The 23810-nt window shown below is 42.5% G+C and overlaps 1 long non-coding RNA gene across 1 annotated transcript; it reads right to left on the bottom strand.

The window, feature by feature from the left end:
* Positions 1 to 159: 159 nt before the first annotated feature.
* LOC144466965 (uncharacterized) lies at positions 160 to 23635 on the bottom strand. Its single transcript, XR_013493358.1, has 3 exons — positions 23542 to 23635; positions 16322 to 16405; positions 160 to 2749 (listed from the first exon to the last, which is right to left on the bottom strand). It is a non-coding gene; the product is annotated as an uncharacterized LOC144466965 (long non-coding RNA).
* Positions 23636 to 23810: the final 175 nt, after the last annotated feature.

Below are 23810 nucleotides of genomic sequence, written 5' to 3'. Positions count from 1 at the left end.
CCGAATCTGACATTCACACCCACCTCACACTGTGATTGGCCAGCTGTGTGGAGGAGGGAAAGGAGCCGATGATGGAACTTTTCTCTCCAGCTCTCTTGATTTCTGTCCTTTTTTGATTCTAGTTTCACAAGATTTTAATCATCGGTCAGAGAGCCCTCAGTCGACTGAGATTCCTTCAAGTCAAGCAGTCTTTTTTTTTTTCATCTTTTTGTCAGTAAGTGTGGAGTGTACTTCTGGGCAGTGTAGAACAGGTACCTGTGGACCCAGAGTGAAGCAGGATTTATACTTGTGCTTCAGCTCCCTGCAGAGCCTAAGCCACAGCCTACGCACCTGGTCTACACCATTGTGAGCATTTATACTTGTGCAGTGGTGTGTCTGTGTCACTCTGCAGTTACACCTCCTAAACACTAGTTGGTGGTGGGGGTTCTTTGAAGTCATATAAAGTTTAGTTGATTCATAACACACATTAAACACACATTAAACATGTCTTAATAGAGACAAGTTCAAACACAAGTACACAAATCAGCTTCACTATAACTCGCAGCATTCACAGACAAACACTTGTCTTTATCTGGACACATTTTCCCCACTTATACAACATGCTAACGTCATTAGCACAAGCCTATGGCATTTTACATTGTATAAATTAGCCTAGTGGCTAGCGGACTTTTCCTCTACTCATATGAAGCCAGGGACAACAGCAACATTTAACAAAGGTAACGTTACAAAATTCAGCTCCATTACATTACAATTCACAAGGTTCACTGACAAAACAACTGTCTTATACTGAACATGTTTTCCAAACACAGATACATGCTAACATTATTAGCACAAGCCTATGACATTTTACATTGTATAAATTAGCCTAGCCACGAGCACAGGTTTCCTCTACCCATATGAAGCCAGGATAAATAACACACATGACTTAAAATGCTATTTTGTGGAGGCTTTATTGTCTTCACAATTTATTGTTTTTCATCTGTAATATTAAAGTAAATACTTTTTTAGCTTCGTTCCCACTGAGGGAAATGGTTTCGGCATACAAAAATAGACAGGAGGTCTGCGCCACCGCAACGTGTAGTTACATTTCTGGGGAGGTGCATGTCAGGCTATGGCCTAGGTTATGGCGTAGCCTCTACGTAGATGCAGACCCTAAGCTGTAGGTATGACATTGTTCTGACGCAGAAGTATAAATCCCGCTTGAGTCTGAGTGAGACAGGGGCAGCTAGACGGAGGATGAGAGGCTTTGCCCTCTGCTTAGACATGGTGAATTTACAGCTCACGGCAACCTAATACAACACATTCTCTGTTTTTTTGTTTGATATCTAGTTCCAGCAAAAAAGTTGTTGCACATTTCTAATCCATCGTTAGTGTAGGAAGCACACATTAGCTCAGAGGGCTAACTTGGCTTGTTTACTATAGCTTATTAAGTGAAAGTTGCTCTCATCCTGAACATCCCTCCGAACCCCACAACCTCTCAAACTCTACATGGAGAAAAAGGGAGACGTAGAAGAATTTGTATTAAGCAGCCAAATCCGATTCGACTGACATAATTCTGAGTTGGGTTCGGCTCTACGCTTCACATTGCCTGAGCCACCAGTAATAGCTCAGTTAGCTCCTGACACCAGCTGATGTTAAAGATCCCAGCTGATCCACAGAGGAGAAAGGATGTTTTCTCTCCTCTCCCTTTGCTTCGTATTGCACTTTAATATAGCTAATTAAACATTTTAATCAAGGATAGCACTGTATTGATCTCAATCCGTGCTAAGCGGGGTTTAGTGTTAACTATACCACTCTGATTATTCCTGCTCCACTAGAGCTGTCACTCACCCTCCCAATGATCCCATCAACTCTCCCTCCTGCCACTGTCGAGAGAGAGGACCAGTAAAAACAATGAATTGAAGTCATCCCCGACTTATAATTAATCTCTTGTCGACTTCTATTGACTCCTCCACTCTTTGATTAAATAATTACCTAAGTGCCATAAGCCTCTGTGATTGAGTCATAATCCTGAATAAGCTGTAACCAACTATGGTCACCTCCTTCGCTACGATTAGCTCATCATTTGCTTGGCTGCCAGAGCAGCAGACCCCCCTCCCCCCATCTGTTATGCTCCGGTTCTGGGACAGCAGTTTTGGGTTTCGGTGTTTATGGAGCCTGGTAACAGCTTCTCATTTGACTTCCGGCACAGTTAAACTCCCAGAGTGTGTGCAGGTACAGACGCGTGTGCACACATATGCCTGTGTATGCAAATGCATTCACACGGAAGTCTGCACATTCTGACAAGTGCAGTTTCTCACATTATACTACTGCTCAAACCCACCCGCAACAAACCACACACACACACTTCTCTTCACACATGCACTCGCGAGCACATGCGTGTCTACCCACCTGCCCACCCGGCACTCCCACACCTCACACATAAACAGCCTGGCATCTGTCACAGGGGGGGTCACACGTACACACACAGGCACATACGTGCACATGCGCAAACACAAACACACCCCAGACACACAAACACAGTCCTGTTGTCTGCAGTGAGCGTACCCTTTTGACCCTTTGACAGGTACACGGAGGATCTCAAAGTGAGAGGAGAAGCCTCAGAGCAGGTCTACAAGTCAGAGACGTGCCCTCTCCATAGGTAGCTGTCGAACTCCTCAGGGCTCCAGGGGACGGCGGTGCCTCTCCCAGGAAGCTATAACTCTCCTCTCAGGAAGTGAGGTGTGTCTGGAGCGTTATCTACATCTGTCTAAGAGAGGAGCAGGAGGACAAGAGGTCAGACAAGAATGGGACCACTTATATCATGTTTTATGTATGACGTGTGGCATGTGTTTGAATATTTACATGTGTCTGAAGGTGATGCAAATATAGAGGAAAAAAGAGGGAGGAAGTTCAGAGAACTGTGCTTCCTTTGTCAACAAAGACTTTCTGTAAACAGTTGAGCATGATGCAACTCCAGTGCCGAACCAGTAACACCCACAGTGCATCTATTGATCAGAGCTCCACCTGCATATATTAAGGCTTTCAAAATCAGTGATCAAGTCTCTATAGACTATTCAAACATGCTCCGAAAACTGATTTCTTTCTCGACTTGACAAACAGATTTTCAGAAATATTCATCCATCTCATCATATCCTTTCACAACATCTGTGACCTTCAAATGCGAACACTGATTTCGACACTATTCCTGATGGTTTCTCAAATTCCCTCTGGTCCTAGGTATGTTGAACGACCCCTGAAATAACACGTTTGAGGAATATAAATGATCAGCCCCCACGAAGTCGGGTTGAAAGCTTTGGGGGTGATCCTTGTGAACTCTTAGAACACTCCCAGGCATATAATTAAAAGGTAGTTTCTAATTTCTATGAGAGTAAATTAGCGCCTCGGCTTCATTGTTAAATCATGGCTGGTGGCACGTAGCCTGGGGAGATGGATTGAATGGATCAGAGAGGGTTGGACAGTCACTGGATAATTTTGACAATGGGGTTCGGGGGTATCATCCATCACTCAAGAGCTTACATGAAAGTTTTGACAGGTAGAGGTCATGGCAATGTGGCAGGAGCCAACAGAGATGGATGCCTTTAATTTGGGTAATGAAGAGTTAACCATCTTGGGAGAGCAAGAGGAGCGTTAAATGGGAGAGCCATCCGCCATTAAAAGAAAGTCTTATTTAATTCCTCCAACCCTAATGAAAGACATCGGAACACAATCCTTGATTGACAATGAGGCCCCAGCTGTAATTCCCTGCAGACAGTTCACTTAAGTTCCCTCCCTTGTTAATCTCAAATATAATGAATTGCAAAACTAAGGTTAAATGTGGCAGCGTGAATTCATTATCACTAATACATTAGACCATAAGATGATTTACAGTGCGGTCTCTCTCTTATTTTCATTAACGGTGAATAGCTTTGATTTAGCCGAGATTACGCTGGCCCGTTCGTCCTCACCATTAATCTCACTGGCTTGGTCATTGTCCTCCTTCATATCTGACCTCTTCACTCCAGAATGGAGCAAAGAATAAAAATATGTCGGAGCAGACAACCCGGTGAAAAAAATTATTATTCTGCTTTTTAGTGTGAGTACAAGACCCCACTTTATCGCTTCCTCGGAAATTATATTCATCCTGAGCTGTCATTCAACTTCATCCTTGACCCTGGTCTTATTGTTGAAGGCTTAATGGTAGTGCTTTCTCCAAGATAACAGTTAATGCTCCACTGTCTACCAGCAAAGGCCTGCAAAGACTATCTCGCACTAAAACACCAGGGACCCTATCTGCATACTGAGCTGATAGCTATATGGACATTCCGAATGCATGTTCCCCCTATCATTCATTAACTAAAAGAAAGGTATCTGAAATGCATGTTTCTTTCCGAGGTGTAATACGTCAGCCGCGATGTGTGTCGAGCATGGCATAACAGTGTGGGCACTCTGTGAATGGGGCAACACTCCCTGTCATTTCATATTAATGCTTGGAGGAATGTCATACATAAATCAGCCTATTAAGGTTATTCACCCGCTAGAAACATGGCGTCTGCCCAATTTGTCCCAGTGAGGATTGTGTATTTGCTTTGACTTCCTGCATCGCCATTTAAATCCTTGCAGTATGTGTGCATGCATGTGTCTGTCTGTCTTATGGCTGTGCATGTATATGTGCATGCTACCATGTGCTCAAATCCACATGGCTGTTATGCATGAACGGGACAAATTGCAACAGTGCGCTCTAAGTAGAGGCTGCAGCAGCCACGGTGAGTGACAGGAAGGTTATGGGCGCCTAATGACAGGGTTCTAAAGCTATAGCTACTGCTAATTGGGGTGATGTGTCCGTCCCGTGTCCCCCCAAGACATGTCTCGCTAACAGGGATTAGCCATGATTAAGGTACTGGTCTTCCTAGTGCTTTAAGACCTTTCACAGTATTTATCCGCAATGGTCAGATTATTCCAGTGATGGACAGATAGAGATCGCAGGGGTCGTGATATATCCAGACAGTTAGTTTGAAGGGTATTATAGCCACCTTCGCTAGTATGGCTTTGAACATAACATACCACCAGACGTGATGTGAGGTGCTACGCTATAGGCTGCCGACGGAGAGCCAATGTAATATTTATGCAATCAGCTTGTTATATAAAAGTAGTTCAAAAATAACGCCTCAGGATATTTTTCACAGTTCTTGTCAAAAGAAAAAGGGAGGCAGTTCTTACACAAAACACATTTACAGCGTGTAAAAATCATTATGTTCTGTTGGCAAACAATTTAGTCTAGCATCACACTAAGTACACTATAATGGCTCTCCCCAATTAACAAGACACTAATTATGTGTTGCTTCCTCGACAGGTTTATCTGGAACACAATGCTTTATGAGCTGGCCCTTTTCTTCCTTAAATACTTTTATAGTAGAGCTGCAGCGTTTCTTGATACTGATATGACAGCACAATAGCTACTCGTTATGACAAGTTACACTGCAGTTACACCAGTTAGATGGTTACACTGATGTTAGAGGGATTTAAGTGCGGCTGAAGCGAAATCAGAGATTACTTTCTAGACAGATTCTGCATGTTGGAAAATACTTGTTAAAACATAAAAAGACGGGGCGTCGGTGGCTTAGTGGTAGAGCAGGCGCCCCATGTACAAGGCTGTTGCTGCAGCGGCCCAGGTTCGACTCCAGCCTGTGGCCCTTTGCTGCATGTCACTCCCTCTCTCTCTCCCCCTTTCACGCTTGTCTGTCCTGGCTAAAAAAAGGCTAAAAATGCCCAGAAAAAATCTTTAAAAAAAAAAAAAAAACATAAAAAGACAGGGTACTGTGTAGCTCTGAATTCTGAAGTTAGACTGCTTTTCACCATTTCTGTGTATAGGATTTTTTTTTTTTGGGGGGGGGGGGGGGGCTGAAATCATGGCTTGCTGACCACTGGAACTATCCTAATCAAACCCCTCTCTTACTTTATAAAAACTATGTTACTACTAATGTAAGAGTTCGTAGCATCAGTGTCATTTTGTTTTTTTGCCCCTGGCAAGTTTGCTACGCCCCACCAGCTCTCTTCACTCTTTCAGTCTAATAAATACATGAATACATATCTGTTGAATGTCGCAATCATATAAACACAAGTCAAATAGCTGTCACTAACATACCTTTCAGTCTTTCAGCCCGAATCTGCTCTGTGTTTACACTTTGTGCTAACACTAGCTGTCGTTAGCTGCATTTTTCGCACCCTAAAATTCATTGTTTTCAATGTAGACGTGCAGCAGGCGCACTCAAACGCGCAACAGCTGCACTTTGAGATAAAACGAGTTCAGCAGCGCGCACCACATTTCATGTGATGAGGACCAACCAATCACAGCCGACAGACATCTTTCCCTTCTTCCGTAAATATCAGCCTGTGATAAATATGGAGAAGTTGGTCATTTTAGTGCAGAGCTACCAGAGCTTTACATCTGTCCCACAGATGATAGGCCCACACACTTATAAACAGCACCTGGAAGAAGATCAGCTCTGCACTCAGGATTGCAGGTAAACAGGCTATGGTACCATGCTTGTTAAGGTTGAAGACGCAGCATGTGTGCCACTATATTAACCACGTCCCCTCGAAGTTCGCAGATGTCAAACAAATTTTTTCTCATGTGTCTGTCAATTTTGGTAGTTCTCATCTATGTTACAGTGTTTGTATTCCTGATAAGTTTGGTTTAAATTAGTTATTTGATGCTATAAAAACAGGGTTTGACGTCATGAACGACAGCTGCGTATGTCAAGGCCCTTGCACACTGAATCCATTTTTTTCATCACCTCTTCATTTTACATTAAAGATTCTTTTCCTTGACCCAACCAAGCAAGTGTTTTTTTTCCTAGGATGGTAAAGGCATGACTCACCCTACTCTGCCTCACGTTGATTGGCTTACCCTGACATTCTCAAGGCCTTGCGCACTGAGTCTGTTTTTTTCATCTGAAATTGTCGCACGTCTAAAAAATAAATACGACCTCACGTTGTGTCAATCATGTTTGCACAGAGTCCGAAACTGTCGTCCGTCATTAAAATTTTCGGACCAGGTTTGATTTTTCGCGTTTTTCGCATCCGTCAAAAGCCTTTGGAGATGTTTGACCAAGACTCAGTAAAGAAAATGTGGCAGCGGGACACAAATGTGACAAGACAGAGGAACGGGGCACACAGAATAATTTCAACACTCAGGTAGCTCACTTCAACAGGTCAAACAGTAATATTCAGGTGGATGAAGAAGAAGAGGAAGAGGATGTCGACCGCACACAGAATGTGAGGAACAGCTCCGCCCCTTCATGCAGCTGCAGTGCCAAATGAAAGACAAGGAGGGAGTGGTGAAAGGAGGAAATGTGTCTTTTCATTTTGTTAAGTATTGCGAATTTTGGCAGTGAATAGAACAACAAAACACATCGGAATCTGTGTGCAAGGTTTCTGGCCTAACACATTTTTTGGTATGACCGATTGAAAAAACGCATCCGAAAAAAACCAGACACAGTGTGCAAAGGCACTTAGTCGGTACTTGCAATTAATGGCACTGGTCGAACGGGTGTATGGGCAGGAACTAGATACCATGGATATTGCTACAGCACAGACTCTGACTCCAAATTTCATTCTCGGCAAAATATGGTAGCGGCTGAATCTGTGATATTTTGGCTTCATTTTTGCACAGTGGGAGGAAGTGGAGACACGTTTTCCATCTTTATATACTGTCATTGGTTTGGAGAGTGTGTGCTTTGCCACCATAGACTGTAGCCAAGTATCGCATCGGAAAAATATTATGGAAATGCCAAAATTCGAATTAAAATCCCCTGATTTGCACAAACCAAAATATGCTCGCTTTAGCCAGGCTTTGGTTGATTCGAAAAAATACTGATTCGCAAAACGGGGCATGGAAACAGTTATGTTCGAATTAAGTCTGACGTAGCGCACCTCTCTCCATGGTGATATCTACACTCTGGGTCGGGAAGGCGGTAATGCATTTACAAGCTGGTTGCCAACCGCCAGAAAACGTAGAAGAAGAAGAATGCGAGACTTGTTTTGTTTCCGGTTCTGCGGAAAACTCGCGCAAGTTCGTAGTTTTCACCAAAGTCCGTACATTTAATGGAAACACACAGGATTCGTATTTCTTTTAATGCGCATTTCCCAATGATTCAAATCACTTTTGGATGGAAACATAGCTAGTGTGTGCTACTAATGAGAGTCTGTCACTGTGCGCGGCTTGTTCTTCCGTTGGAGGGGTGTGTACGTAACTGTGTTACTACTGGGTTAGCTGCAACTGAGAGTCTGTTGCTTTGCAGCAGCTCGATCTTCGTTACAACTCTTTTGGTGGACACCCCCCTGTTTCATGATTATGCAACCTGATTTTAACTTGGGGATTTTTTTAACCATTCAGATTTTTCTGTGGCATGATAAATCCACTACATGTATTTATTTTTGCTTTGCCCAGACTGTAAGAAGCAAGTTTCCACCTAAAAGTCACCGACCACAACTCACAGCACTGCTTCACTATAAAGAGACGTGCAGTGAACTATATAAAGGAATAAAGAAGGAATATTTATTGAATGTAGATTTTTATGGGTACTTTTCAGCAGGAACACTACGGGCACCAACTGTGAGTCTCTTAGGTCATTATAGTATTAAACACCGCCATGGCCACAGTGAACACATTTCCAAGGAAAATACATTCACTTTTAAACTATTTCTGTTAGTCTGGGTTTGAAATGATCAGAACTGCTGAGCCTTATTCCCTTTCCCTTGTTAGCCTGTTCCACAGGAACCTCTCATGTGTTTTCATTTGTGAAGGCGGCTGTGAATTTAAAGGGAACAGGAAACTCTACCTTGTTAAAATGAATTGTCATGTATGCTTGACAGACACTTATAATGAGATTAGTGGAGGGACATATCAAAGAGGAAATGTTGGAAATAAGAGAAGAGCTAATCCGCTCACACTTTTATGACTAAATTCGTTCTTTCCGTGGCTTCTTAAAACTTTGCTTTCCTGTTCATTATCTGAATTGTCTTACAGCTCTCATCTTGTAATCCCCAGCTCCTCTGTTCACAATGGAACTCAGTTTGAAAAGACCCCACGAGACCGGAATAATAAATGGGAGAATTTATGTTGACGATATCAGATTTGTATTAATATCTTACAAAGCCTGGAACATTTTTTTTCTCACAGAGGTAGATTAATTCCACACATTAACATAATCAGTAAAGAAAATCATACACGCATATTTACATAATCAGTGTCTAACCACGGTGTATATCCAACCCAGGGTGAGAGGTTGTGACACAAAACAAGTGCTGAATGTTTTTGCGCTTAGAACTTTAAAAATTCAGATGTATGAAGACACCTAATGCCTGCCATAGACTGGAGGACTTTTAAAAGACTTTATACAGACTGAGCCCCTCTAACATCTGTAGACAGTGTGACTGTTTAAGTCACTAGATTTTGCAAAGACTGGGGATTTTGTAGGGTCACTATTTGGAACACTGCAACTAGATTTCTTTTGCTCCTGGTGGAAAATATTACATTACTCCCTTCAAGAAATTTGACATGTTAATAGTTCCTTACATGTCCGCAATAATACATAACTCCAGAAACACTACAGAAAAGGCGTCATATTTCAATAGTATTATTGTCAATTTGGTATCAGTGTAATCCATAAAGATAAACTGTATTTGCGTACAAACTTCACATTTTGGATTTTGTCACCTTAACTTGCAACCAGCCTCTGTTGGTCAGCTGCTCTATTTTAGTGGGAATGAGAGGTGAACCATATCAAATATAAAGTTTTCTAACTAAAATAAGTGCTGGTTGGTGGATCAGATACATGCTGACTTAAACACCGCCCATTTGCAACTATTTTTGGAGTCAGTACGAGTATTTTTTACAATTACGTGCTTCTGTGCGACCCACAAATTTGCAGGCTTTTTTTTTTTTTTGGGGGGGGGGGAGGGGGGAGTCCGCCAGTGTAGGCCAAAGTGTGTGCGGGAGGGGGAGGGTCCGGGAGTGAGTGTTAAGCTAACTGCGAGGATCACGTCATCTACGCCCATTCAGTGTTTCTAGCTGTGGTCGCATTCAACGCCATATTCAAGGATGGCGAAACAACTACCGTATATAGTTCTTCACTCCTGTGTCAGAGCCAGACCCTGCACAGTGAAAAGTTGCTGACGGATACTTGGATACAGACTCGGAAGAAACCATACAGAAAAAGCCAAATCTACACTTAAGATGGGAATGGCTAAATTAATTTACATGGCTCAGGTACAACCAAACAAATAATACAATGTACTGTGTTTTGCGCTAGATATGGCCCAAAGTTCGCAGACGCAACCAGTACTGCACAATTCAGACACACCAATGACACATAAAATCTGGCGAGACAGGTTGACAAATGAAACGAATCCCCACTTACAGCAGCCTTTTGCAGCAGGAAGCTACAATACAACCTGCAGAAGAGGCTGAAATGATCGTCAAATTTATCTCATCACAAAGCCGTTTACCAAGTATAAGGGACAGATTGAGCTTTTGAAAAAGAACGGCGAAAATGTTAACCCCACATGTAGCAACGACACTGCATATACACAGCTCAGGAGCTGGGTGTGCATTACAAATGACAAAATTTAACGCATTTGTTTAATTTTGTTTTCTACTGTAATAACTGAAGGGAGGTTAGGAAGGTTAGTGACCATATACTTTGTTTACATACTTTGTATACATTCATATAAGTTCAATTTTGTTCAATTTGTGATGTTGTAAACTTAAAATAAAACAGCACTTTGTAATTTTTGTAAGTTCAAATTACCAAAGCCTTTATCAGTAAAACAGTTAAATTGGCCAAAAATGTGAGTAATTGAGTCGCAGGACGATTTTAGGTGTGCTCCTAAATTTTCTGCTTGTGCTCCTCAAATTTTATGTCAGGGGCTACAGTGCTCAGACTAAAGAAATGTTAGTCTGGAGCCCTGCTGAGTCTTGGTCATTCCACAACTCCACCATTTTTTCCTCCTTTTCCACAGACCAAGAGAATGTAGACTTGTTCATGTTCTTGCCTCCCTTGAGTCCTCTCAATGTTTACTGTCTACGCAATTTGTTGCTACTTGTTTGGACCTTGAAAGAGCACCTGGTCTTCACTATTTGCATGAGCCACGACAAAAAAACTTATGATAAAATTAAACATGTTTGATTTTGTCGGAACGGCAAGACGTGAAAAAGACTGAGTTTAATGATCACCTTGAAGCAGTGATTCCCAACTGATCCAGATTCCTCCTTAGTCAATAGTTCAAGGTCCACACAGTTTAATACATTCAGAGTCATACTTGCATCTGACCATGTTGTTAAGCTAGTTTGCTGTCTCTGGGAAGTAGCTTTCTGATATTTACTCACTTTACAGCAGGAAATGGCACTTCAAAATAAAAGCACTGTGCTGGAAATTCACTGTACTTCATAATATAGTGACACTTTTACAAGTCACTTGCGGTCCATTCAGAATGGACCTGAGACATACTTTTAGACCATGACCCACCAGTTGGGAACCACTGCCTTAAACCAAACGATGATTTTATCCCGACATTGGACATTTGCCTGCGAAAGTGACACTGTTTAAGAAGTTGTTTCGCGTAAGGCCGGCAAGTCTGATGAAAGCATCGAGCTTCGCCACACCTGAGTTAGTCTGTGACTGTGATTTGACACACTCATTACCAAAACCTTCTCTTATTGATTTCTAGATAGTTGTTAAACACTCTTCTAGCACACAGCTTAGCCTTTCCATATCCCTGAGTCTCCTCCAATGACCTTTACTGTTAAGATAGAGATAGCTCTCAGCGCATACAGAGGGTTGTGGAGGATTTGCAAAAGAGGACATTTATGAAAATCTTTCTTGAAGCCTGTCTAAGAAATCCTTAAGAGACATGAAGGAAAGGGCAGTGAGTCAGTGTATGGAGAGGACATACTGAGGCTCTGATATGGATGGGATGCTGGGGAAAATACCAGTCTATATGTGCATATGTAATGCAAAGTAAAAAGGAAGTCACCAGACTCTATTGAAGTTTTCTGCTTTTCTGTGGCGCCACTGGTCTCTCCAGACATACACTCGGAACATAAATACCTTTGAGGAAAGCTTTACTTGCGATTCAGCCGGCGTATAAAGGTTGATATTGAAATGACCTTCTCTATAGACTCTTGTGTTTATTTTAAAGGAGTTCAAATGTACATACAAGACAATGCTTTCTTTAATAAAGGCCAGTTCTGGTTTTAATGTCAAAATGAATGAATGAATGAGTATGGGAAACAGGCCAAAGGCTGCTTTGAGATTGGTGTGAACACCAAAGTTGGCCCCACAACTGGAAAAAATGTTTTCATTCTTACCCACATGATTATGATTGTGTTTACAAAGTTGCACAATGTTTACTTGTCGTGTTTTATCATTGTGCAGGAATTGCGGTCCTTTACATCTTTTTTTGTTTTTACACTTACTGGTCTTTGAGTAAAGCCGTGGAGGGTGGACCTAATTTTGCCTCAGTTTTAGGTGGTTATTTGTCACTATATGTGGTTTGAGGGATTGATTTTCTCCTTCCCGCTACATTGATGAAAGCCCTCCTCGGGGTTCCTCTGGGAATTCATCTTGTGCTGATAACTTTGAGCTATCTTATCCGGTCACTGTTCAAACAAGAGTGAATGCTCAGATTTGCTTCAGGTGTTTGTCTCTGCATGGGTCCATTTCTTCTTGTTTTTGTTTTCAAGGTTAAAGGCTGATTGATAGCAGCTGATTTTTTTTGCAGTGCTGTTTTTGTCTGGCCATGTTGGAGCTTGTGACTAAATCCCTTTCATTTATCTGTTGAGAAAGTAATACACAAGAGATGATTGACAAGAGAGCCATAGTGTTCTTCTATTCTTTTTATAATATAGACTCTTTATGTTAGGTTTGGTTTCAACTAATCTAATTAAATTAAAGGATAAAACCTGCTTTTAGGAAATTGCATGCTATGATTCTGCAATACAATAAGTGTGATGATACACTCAGCTCAGTGTGTGACAGATACACTAGATTCTGGGTTTCATTGAGCAATCATTATTTTAGTTTAAGACACTTAGTGTCGTTAATTAACCTTAAATATCAATAAAAGGAGTGTAAGGAAGCCATCAGGAGTAAAATAAAACTAACAATCCCTGACTTTAAGTCTTGGTTACCCTACCTGCTAATTAAAAAACCTTGAAGACCTAACACAATGCTGCCTGAGATTTGTCCACGGGGCATGGATTCTCAATTTGACATGCCGCTTTGAACTGTCACCATTCAACTGGTGGTGCAAAGATCATAAACCAGTAAAACTTCAGAGCACAGGATGTGACTCAGGGTGACTAAAGGGCCGGTTATAGTAGAAAAGAAGTGTTTTGCAGGCAGGCTGTTCTCATGCACTGTTCATATGTACCTATAACAAGTAATGCACCACAGTTCGTATATAATCCACATAATCATGAGCAGCTTCTTTACTGGAGTAAAGAAGGAAGTAGTGTAAAGACTGAGTCTGTGCAAAGAGGCAGGTTGGGGTGGTGGATGAGTCAGACAACACAGGACTTTCCCCCAGGAGACATGTGTTCGTGAACTCTGAGTTATTTTAAGGTACGTCATCACCATGTTTCTCTCCCTAAACCTAACCTACGCAACCTTACATTCATTCAGTACTGATTTTAAGTTAAGTGCATAATGTCATTCGTGAGGCTTTACTTTGTTAGATATCACACGCATCATTTTATGAGGATACGTTGTCACAAGATGTGCTTTCCGACCATGTCTGAAATCAAGTCTTTATACCTGCTTTGAAGGGCTGCTGTCATAAGGAGGAGAGAGACATGCTATTGTTTAAATATCAGGATAACGACACATATTTTAAGACAGTGTCTCAGTGGTGACAGAATTGGATGTGCTAAGAGAGAAAATAAATTTCCACCAAGCAGTATGGTACGGTTCGGTTCAGTTCGGTACGCTTTTTTTCTGTTTCCACTGTGAAAAGTTGTGGATAGTACCAATGGAACCGTTCTGTACGGTCCCCATTTTTAGTACCCCCTCTCTTGGGGTACCTAGGACACAGATCTGGTAGGTAGTGCAGGATGGAGCAGTGAGTGACAACAACCCCGCCCACATTTAAGAGTACTGTTTGTTGTGGAAACGCTAAAGGGGCCTAGGGTCTAGATACCATGTCTGATGGGTTACTTTTGGTTCCAAAGGTACCATACTGAAAGTGTTGGGTGGGCATGTTGCTTAAGAGTCTGGTTGTTGGTTTTGGAAAGTTACAGAAATCATCGGACACTGCCCCCCAGTTTGATGTCAAAAGGATGTTGGGAGCAGAGCTAATTTGTTAACGAAACTATAACAGAAAATGTTCGTCAACCTTTTGTCTATGGCAAAGATGAGTTGTTGATGAGCTAAAAAAGGTATGGTTTGTTTTCATTGACGAGACGGGATTAAAATGTTAGTGGTGGGCTATCGTATATTCAAAATGAGAGGAGAGGAACTGAATGATAAATTATTTTATGAAACGTATTCGAAAAATGTCTTATACTAGAAGGCTAGGCAAGAACAGCCATGTTTGCCGTTATTTTCTGATGTCTTATAAGTGGTATGAGTTCGGAAGACCAGTGTTCACCAACAGGCTGGTAAATGCCACTAAATAAAAGATATACTTTAATAATCCCTGAGGGGAAATTCAATTTTGTCTACCGTCATACACACACAGGTCTGAAATACACATATGTACAAACAGGACCTATACCATGCATTAAATGGAGAGATATCAGGGCGAGGGGGCTGCCTTGGACAGGTGCCCCAAGCAGTTGAGGTTCGGTGTCTTGCTCAAGGGTGCCTGTTCACACTACATATTTGGTTTGGAAGGGGACTTGATCTATCTGACCCTCCAGTTCCCAACCCAGGTCCCTATGGGCTGAGCTACTGCTGACCCATATTGCACCCTACCAGTTTACCATGTTGTTTTGCTAGCCTGCAAAACACTAACACTTGAGCAGCGTCAGCTGTTAGTGCGAGTTGTGAACTGTGAATCAGCTGTGAATAAGCAGCTGTGTGTGTCTGGTGGAGCTGATGAATGGATATGTGGACTTTGTTATTTGCAGCAGTGTCTCTTTGCAGCTAGCTCCACTTATTCGCCACTGAACTGCAGCAGAGCAAGCAGCCACTGGTCTTCACATCCGTCCATCCTCTCAGGACCCCACTCTGGTCCAGACTGTCTGGAGATGATTTATGATTGATTGCTGTTTGACAGCCTAAACTCATCTCCGATTTAGCTGAAAGTCCAGTTTTAATCACTGATTCTGTGAGAGGATATGAGTTTAAACCTCAAGACTAATGTTGCAGATTTAAAACTAACTTTGTCTGAAAAGGTCAGAGATAACAGTTAATCTGCCCACAAGTCCTAGCTGTCCTAACTGAGTTATTTGTGGTCTCAAAACTAAATCTATTGATGATAAACATGACTAAAATGCAACTAAAGCTAATAATCATTTTTGTTGTAAGACTAACACTAAATCTAAAATAGCTGCTAAAATGAATACTGGTGGGGGGAGAGGGTTTCTGGTGCTATTTGAGAAGGTGACAAGCAGTTCTGACAGAGTACATTGGCCCCTTAAGCACAGCAGAGGCCCCTCACTGGTCTCTGCATAGAGTGGTCTGTAGTCAACACTATCTTATCTCCTCAGTGGGCAAGTCCGGGCTAGTAGGCAGGAAAGCAGAGCCTCGTGGCTTCAGTGGGAACCGTCCCATGCTTCTTAGAAATCTGCTGAGTGAAACATGATAAACAGATCTATTTCCCTAAGATTGGTAGTGTTTTGGTTTTATGTCTGATCACAGCAACTATGTTACCAGCTCCACCTTTAAAAGCCTGCGACTGTAAATATTGTCCTCCTTTTGTATTTCTATGGTCACCATATATCTTCTAGCTTGTATTTACATGGCAGTGATAACTTAATGTGGGATTGACACACATTATGTTTTATAATCTTACAAATGTAACTTTCCCTCGCCCCTTGCATAGTCTTCACCCATGAGTGTGAGAGCAAGACCTGACCTGCAGCCATACAATCCATCAGCATTAGTCCAACACAATCTCCAGACTAAACACACTCTCATTACAGTGGCTGTGAGCGCCTGGAGGGCTCTTCCTCCACACAAGTTTATTAGCACAACCTATAGTGTACAATACAAAACTAGGTACACCGGACTCTTACAGTAAACACAGCTTCACTGCTGCTGGTATATAATTAAAGGATTTAAATGGCCGGAGCTTATGGGGAGTGACATGGCAATATGATTACTGTAGAACATACTGTACTATGTAAGCCGGAGTTGCTCCGGGATGATGTCATCTCCTTCAGGCCATTCTGGATTCCCATTGCTTTGTGGGGCAGCGTCTGCTCAGTGAAAAGAGAGAGAGAAAGAGAGGGAGGAAAAGACAGGAACTGAGACAGGAAACTCTTCACACTTTCTTACAGCATTCAAACAGTTGTCACCTGTGTAAAGGCTGGTTATGTGTAGCCAGCTAATAAAAAGTCTCATTCACATATCTCACATTCCCAAGTGCAATAATTGCCTTAGTGACAAAGTATTTAGTTACAAATTTACTTGTGTCCTACACCCACGCTGATCCTTGTGTCTCACATTAGCTACACTCTGAGTTTATAGTTTCCCCTCTGGGTATAATGCATGCTGGAGTGGTGGGGTGAGCATTTATTGGTGACGTTGTTGAAGATGGTTACATCGTCAGTGATGGAAGAAGTGTTCAGAGAAAGTCATACTATCAGCGGAATGTACTTAAAGGCATAGTTCTGATTTTTTAGAAGTGGGGTTGTATGGGAGACTTATCCATAGGATGAGGGAGTACACCATTATCTGTATCTGTATCTATAGCCCCTTTGACACTGCCAGATTTTCTGTGAATGTTGGGCTGTTTTGCCGGCAAGCGTTAAGACACAGAGCCAGATTGGCGAGTTGATCCCAGGTGCCCAATTTTCTGCCTCGTAGGGTTGTCATATTGGCGGAACCTTTTTGGTTTAAAAAGAACGAGGCGCCCTTCCAACACGGGAGGGGCTGTTGATGACGCCGAAAGTGCGACCCACTGACGGTGGATAAACAGGAAACGGCTGATAGCAGGAATGAGCAGCTAGTAGCAAGAGGGAAAGTCAAACCTGACAGACACTGTAAAGATGAGCAACTGGGGAGACAAGGAATTGCGCGCCCTCCTTGTCCTCGCAAACGAAGAGGTCATTAACCATCAGATGACAGGGACGGTGAAGGACGGGCCGACTTATGAGAGAATCGCCAAAGGACTGACTAGCCGTGGCTTTACGTCACAAGCTGAGCTACACATCTTGTTACTTGCACACGCCCTCCAATGCCCCGAAAAAGGCACATTCTGTTTTGTTTTTATACTGCCAATGCTGAAAGAATACTGATTGGGCTTTCCTGCAAATTTGCACAATTCCTATTTAAAAAGGGCTTGTGTCTCTGCAGCTACACCTCCAAAACACTAGTCGGCATCAGGGTTGCTGTGAAGTGCTGTAAAGTTTAGTTGATTCAAAACGCACATCAAACACACATTAAACATGGCTTAATAGAGACAATTTCAAACATGGGCTCACAAATCAGCTTCACTATAACTCGCAGCATTCACAGACAAACACTTGTCTTTATCTGGACACATTTTCCCCACAAATACAACATGCTAACATTATTAGCACAAGCCTATGGCATTATACATTGTATAAATTAGCCCAGCAGCTAGCAAACTTTTCCTCTACTCACATGGAGCTAGCCAATATAGTCACTGCTTCACTGCTTTACCTTTCATGCAGACAGCCTGCTCCAACGAGGAAGCTATTCACGGATTCAGTCCCCCATCTATGCTCTTGTCAAAGCCGCCAGACTCCATTGAGAAAAACAGTAATTTTGCCTGGCTGAACATAGACATTGCTGGTCTACTGCTTCTCAATCACTTAGTTAGTTTATGTTACTGAGTGACTTTGGTGAATCTGAGCTAACCCCTTAGAACACCAAAATCATAAAATATCAAAAAACAAAATACCTAACTGAGGCAGCAGTAGACCAGCAGCTCCTGTGTTCAGCAATGTTAAATCACTGTTTTTCTCAATGGAGTCTGGCTTTGAAAAGAGCACTGTAACAGCTTCAGTTCCGCATCAGAAATGACTGTCTGACATTAAAGTAAAGCAGAGAAAATATTCTAAATATAGCGTACACCTAAACTGACTTTAATTTTTGGAGGTGGCTAAAATGTGTTTTGTTGCTGACCCCGTCTGCAGCAGTACATTGCTCAGCTTCTGTGTCAGACTACAGCCTGCTTCTCCAAACTGGGGGCATGCCAACTGACATCTTGATTTTGGACACAAGTGTCCCACTGTTCTCTACCACCAGAACTGGTCTACAGTCCATTGCAGACTTTTGTGTTTGTGTCTGACCGCCTGGTCGAGTGTGGCTTGACGAGGCTGGCTGTTAGCACTAGAATCAGAGGCTGTGCTCGCTATGACCTCCAGGTTAGCTGCTAAATGCTTTGCTTTGAGATGATATTTCAGGCTTGAAATACTTCAACGGGATGATTCCTTACAGCAGGAATTGCAAAGGAAGGTGCTCCTATCAACAGCTCCATCTGGGTGTTTTTTAAATGTAAATGTCCCATTCAGGGGGCCAAGCAGCGTCTTTTCATCTACCCCCATCAAGTGACAAAGCCACTGTGGCCTTAAATGACACACAGGTCAAAGGGCAGCACCAAACATGGTTAGTCAGCATTAATTTTTCTGTGATTAATTAATCGAAAGTGGTGCATTATTTTCACAGCCCTTGCAATAAACCAGAAGTCAAATTCCCCATCTATGCTCTCGACATCTAAGCCACCAGACTCCATTGACAAAAACAGTAATTTTGGCTGGCTGAACACAGAAGTTGCTGGTCTACTGCTGGCTCAATCAATTAGTTAGTTTATGTTATTGAGTGACTTTGGTGCATCTGAGCTACCCCTTTAAAACACCATAGTCACACAATAATGCAAGGAAAATACCTAACTGAGGTGGTGGTAAACCAGCAGCTGCATGTGTTCAGCAGTGTTAAATCACTGCTTTTCTCAATGGAGTCTGGCTTGGACAAGACTCTAGCAACACTTGCTGTATTTAGAACAGCTTTATTGCAAGACCAGTGCTTTTCGGCACACAAACAGCATTCAGATAAGGTAGGGATGAAGCAGAAAAAAAAAAAAAGAAAAATAATGAATCAAATATATTTTATAAACATCTACTGTATGTAATACACTGATAGTGGAAAAGTACAACATACAACCCCACTTCTGTGACATGTAATGCATATCTATCCATCCTGGAAGAGGGATCCCTCCTCAGTTACTCTACTAGGGCTGCAACTAACGATTATTTTCACTGTCGACTAATCTGTCGATGATTTCTTCGATTAGTCTACTAATCATTTTATTGCAAAATGTGTTAAAATGTTGAAAAATGTCGGCCTGTCTCTCCCAAACCCCAAAGTGATGTCATCTAATGTCTTGTTTTGTACTCATGCCAAAGGGTTTTAGTTCACCGTCATGGGAGAGTTTGTAAAGCTGCCAATATTGTTGCAGCCCTAGTTTCTACCATTTTGTTTTTCCCCGTTAAGGATTTTTTTTTTCCTTATCCACTGTGACTGTCAAGGGACAGAGGGGTGTTGTATGCTGTGAAGCCCTCTGAGACAAATTGTGATTTGTGATACTGGGCTTTATAAATAAAATTTAACTTCTAAAGAGCCAAACTATCCCTTTATAGTGTGTGTTTTTTAAATTGGGTTGTTTTTATGATTATAACATCATAAAACAGCATTTAATGTTGGAGTTGGTCAAAGTTTGGCTAATTGTAGATACTTTTATATACTGTTGCTGCAAGATATGAGAAAAATATGTAATAATGTTTTTGAATATCATGATAATGATGTTACTTGTAATGGAAAAAAAACAGATTTTGAAGTGTACTCAGTTCTGCATTTTTTGCTGCTTTCATTACACTGCTAAAGTACAACAAATTGCTTGTTGAATCTATTTCCAACATTCTTTAATTGGACTAACAGCAGACTGAAAAACATTGTTACATTTTAAAGTGCAGTTTTCTACTGATACTCGTTTCAAACTAACTTCAAAAATCCCTGAGTGCAATATCACAGTCTTCAAGATGGGTTTATCACTGTAAACATCACGATGACAGTTAAAACAAAGCCCTACTCAGGACAATATTTGCAAAAGAGCTAACTATAAGAAATATATAAAGTTAGTAAAGCACAAAATTGACAGGTAAACTCACTATTTAGTTACTTTCCACCTAGAAATACCAAGAAACAGTGATGTTACTCATCTACACAACAGTTCTTTCTTATAAAAGTCAATGTGCAAGATGCTACAAAATGTGATACACTGCCAGACAGACTAAACTCACAACAGTGTTTGCAAGTAGAGGGCTGTTGCAAGTACAAGTGTACACAGGGTACCAGCAGCTTCACGCCTCTGATTGTATTTGTGTGTCTGCGTGACAAACATTCCAGCACAGTGCTCAAGCATCAGCTGTTTACATTCGCGACAAGATACTCCAGTCTCAAGTATCCGCTAAGCATCAGACCTTGAGAGACAGAGGCCACATCAAGGAGGTCAACAAACAACCTGACACCCTGGAGATACATTTGCATTGAGTCGAGAATGTAAAGCAACAACGGGGGTATAAAAAAAAGGCCTTGGAGGCACCAAACACTTAAGTGGCAAAACAACAACCTCCAAACTGCTGTGAGATCCTCCTCATTGTCGGAGCGCTTCTTATCTCGGGAGAGAGAGGAAGACGGCGTGATCTCTGTGGAATGAGGCCGACAGGCGGGCCGGCGAAACAGATTCTGGGCCAGCTGACGTAGCTCACTTTGGTATCACCTCACAAGTTAAGACAACGAAATGGGTCGCAGTAACTGGCAGAAAGAAGCGTACAAACTATAAATCTTGAGATACATAAGCTGATGTTGGGTTTCACCTCCAGCCACGGCCTGTGTGGAAAGAGACAAGGGTGGCTTTACCTTAAACTACTCACAAACTGCTGGAACTTGTTACATAGATTCAGTGTATAGCAGTAGATTACCATGAAGTGACTCCACTATATGGGCTAGAAAAACACCACTCACTGCTTGGCAATAAACACTGTAACCTGAGTACACAGGATACTCAAGAATGTGTCTGTCAAGTGAAAAGTTAATTTGCCTTTTTTTTATGCGCAACCCAAAACAACCCCCCTCTTCCTCACCACCCACTTTTAAGCGCCCCCCCCCCCCCCCCCCCCCTTCACCCATTGTGAAGCCATCAGATAGTGGCTTCCAGAAGTCCACACCTGTCTCAGGGCTATGCAGAGGAGATGGATCCATGCATTTTGAGCATCAGATAGCCTCCAGCCAGGGTTAGTATTGATCTAACGCTCCACTGGCCCTTTGTGAGAGCAGCAGCTGCTTTGGGGGGCTTTTAGATAAGCTATGCAAAGGGAATTGTTTCTCCTGAAACCCTCTTTCAATGTTCCTACATGAAAACCACCGCTTAATTCAACACTCCATCGCTCTGGAATAAAATGTCCTCTCCCTTGACACGGAAAAGCGGCAAATAAGCATTAAAACATCTGCCTTTGGGGTATTGGAAAGCGCCTGGTATTAGAAATCACACAGTGATAATGCAGCTCTCTGGATTTCCACTGTTTAATCATATGTAATCTCTAGAGTGAAAATGAAATGAAAACACAACATGTTTCAGTATCCCGCAACTCTCTCTCCTCTTCTCTCTGTCTTGCGCCCTCACTCTGATCACAGTCAGTGAATGAGGCAGTTGGGGTGGCGTGGGTGGGGGAGAGGGGGGTATATTACTGCTGCATCTGTGTGAGGCAGACATGGCGATGAGACCCTCCCTAAGATGACTCATAGGCTGTATGGGCTGACACCAGCACCTCATTCACAGCCAATAATGAGCCATGCTAATGAGCAGGACAGCCACCCTGCATGCTCATCATTAAGCCGTCTTGTGATTCATGTCCAGCGTGAAACCATCATATGAAGAGATAAGGCTGGCTGGAGCGGGCTTGATATGTATAGACAAGGGGCAAAAAAAAAAATCAAGCCTGCAGGTATCATTCTCATATAACTGATCTGTATATTTTTATTATTCTATAAAAGAATAAGTCACATTTTTGCACACTGAAACAGAGGGATAACTCTCCTATCAGACCTACATGTGCTGCATGTATGGGCACTTCCACACAGATATGCAGTCAAAACATGCGTGCAAATTATTAATATATATGACACCATGCTATCAGTTCATTTGAAATAACCTCCTCTACCCACGTCTGCACTGATCAGAAGATCAAATACCACTCAAATGAATCCATCAGGAAAAAAACACAGCCTGACAGTAAAACATGCATGTGCATGTGCCAACCTCCTGAGACTGCTGCTCCGACACATATATCTGATAAGGCTTAATCAGCACAGGGTGGTCATGATAAAGCATTTCAGCCCTATCTCTGTCTGAGAGAGAGACACAGACAGGAGGGGGCTGCCTCTCTGCTCCGAGGGGTGGAAAAGGCAAGAGCCCCTCTGTCTCTCTCAGCGCTTCTCTCGCCCTCAAACTGCCTCAGTCTCCTTCTCCTTCTCCTTCTTCCCCCTGTGTGCCTCTTTTTCTTTCGCTTTCTCCCTGCTATCCTCTCCCTGCCTTTCCAGCCGCTTCTCTCTCTGTATCAGTGGAGACACTTCTTAAGCCCCAGCTGGGGAAAATACGGTGGCTTGGTGGGGGGAGGGTTTCAAAAGGGTAAGTGATTGCCCTCTAGGGGACGAAGCAGAGAGAAAAAAGCAGGACGCCTTATCGCCCCAGCCTCCAATAGCGCTGCTGGCTACCACCCAGAGCCGGGGGGGGGGGGGGCGGCAAAGGGAGTGGGGGGGGGGGTTTGCAGGAGACGCCAGCTATAGATGCTGCACTGCCTCTTGACACAGCAAACTCAGCAGGGAGCCTTCCATCCATGCCTGGCTGTATGGGCTCAGCTAAAGGCTGCACAGCCAAATGTTGCCATCTGAATGAGTGTTATTGCTTTGCTTGCATGCGTTATACTGTACTACATGAGCGTTAATCCAGATGGATAAGAAATCATAGCATGTGTTTCTGCTTTGGGATCCTGGGATTTATTTTTATTTTATTTTTTTTTTATAGGGGGCTGTTACTACAATTATGATTTCATGATGTAAATTTTTATCAGTAGGGTGTCTGGGATGGTGCAGATGTGTTTTGGGTGCTCCCACACTACAAATAAGATCTCTAGAGCTGGATGTACTACTGACCTATTTCCTTCCTTCAAAAGCAGATGGGAAACAAACAGGAAATAAACCCTCACCAAAAGCAAAAATGCAACAACACGTGGGCCACTTAAAAGATATCTCTGAAATGCAGCAGATTATACTAAAGTTAATGATCGAGTCTTTCCTCTGAAGCCATTACCAGCTGCTAAGACGCATCCTCCCACAGCAGACAGGCAGGCAGGCACCGACGCATCCACGCGCCTCCAACAGTGTCCAAGCGCCACCTTCAGTATCCAACCTGAGGGAGGAGGAAGAGGAGGGAAAAAAAAGCAAATAATCACATAGGCTGCATCTTTTCCTCCAGACACATCTGCAAAAAGAGTGTGCCTGCCTGTCTGGAGGGTAACCTCTGCTTTCACGTGTTTTCTCCCTTCACTTTTTAAAAATAAGGGGATATGGACCTTATGC

This window comes from Epinephelus lanceolatus, chromosome 15 (genome assembly GCF_041903045.1).
Source record: "Epinephelus lanceolatus isolate andai-2023 chromosome 15, ASM4190304v1, whole genome shotgun sequence".
Taxonomy (NCBI): Eukaryota; Metazoa; Chordata; class Actinopteri; order Perciformes; family Serranidae; genus Epinephelus; species Epinephelus lanceolatus.
The sequence above is the reverse complement of the archived record's forward strand: the minus strand, read 5'-3'. Positions and strand labels throughout refer to the sequence as shown.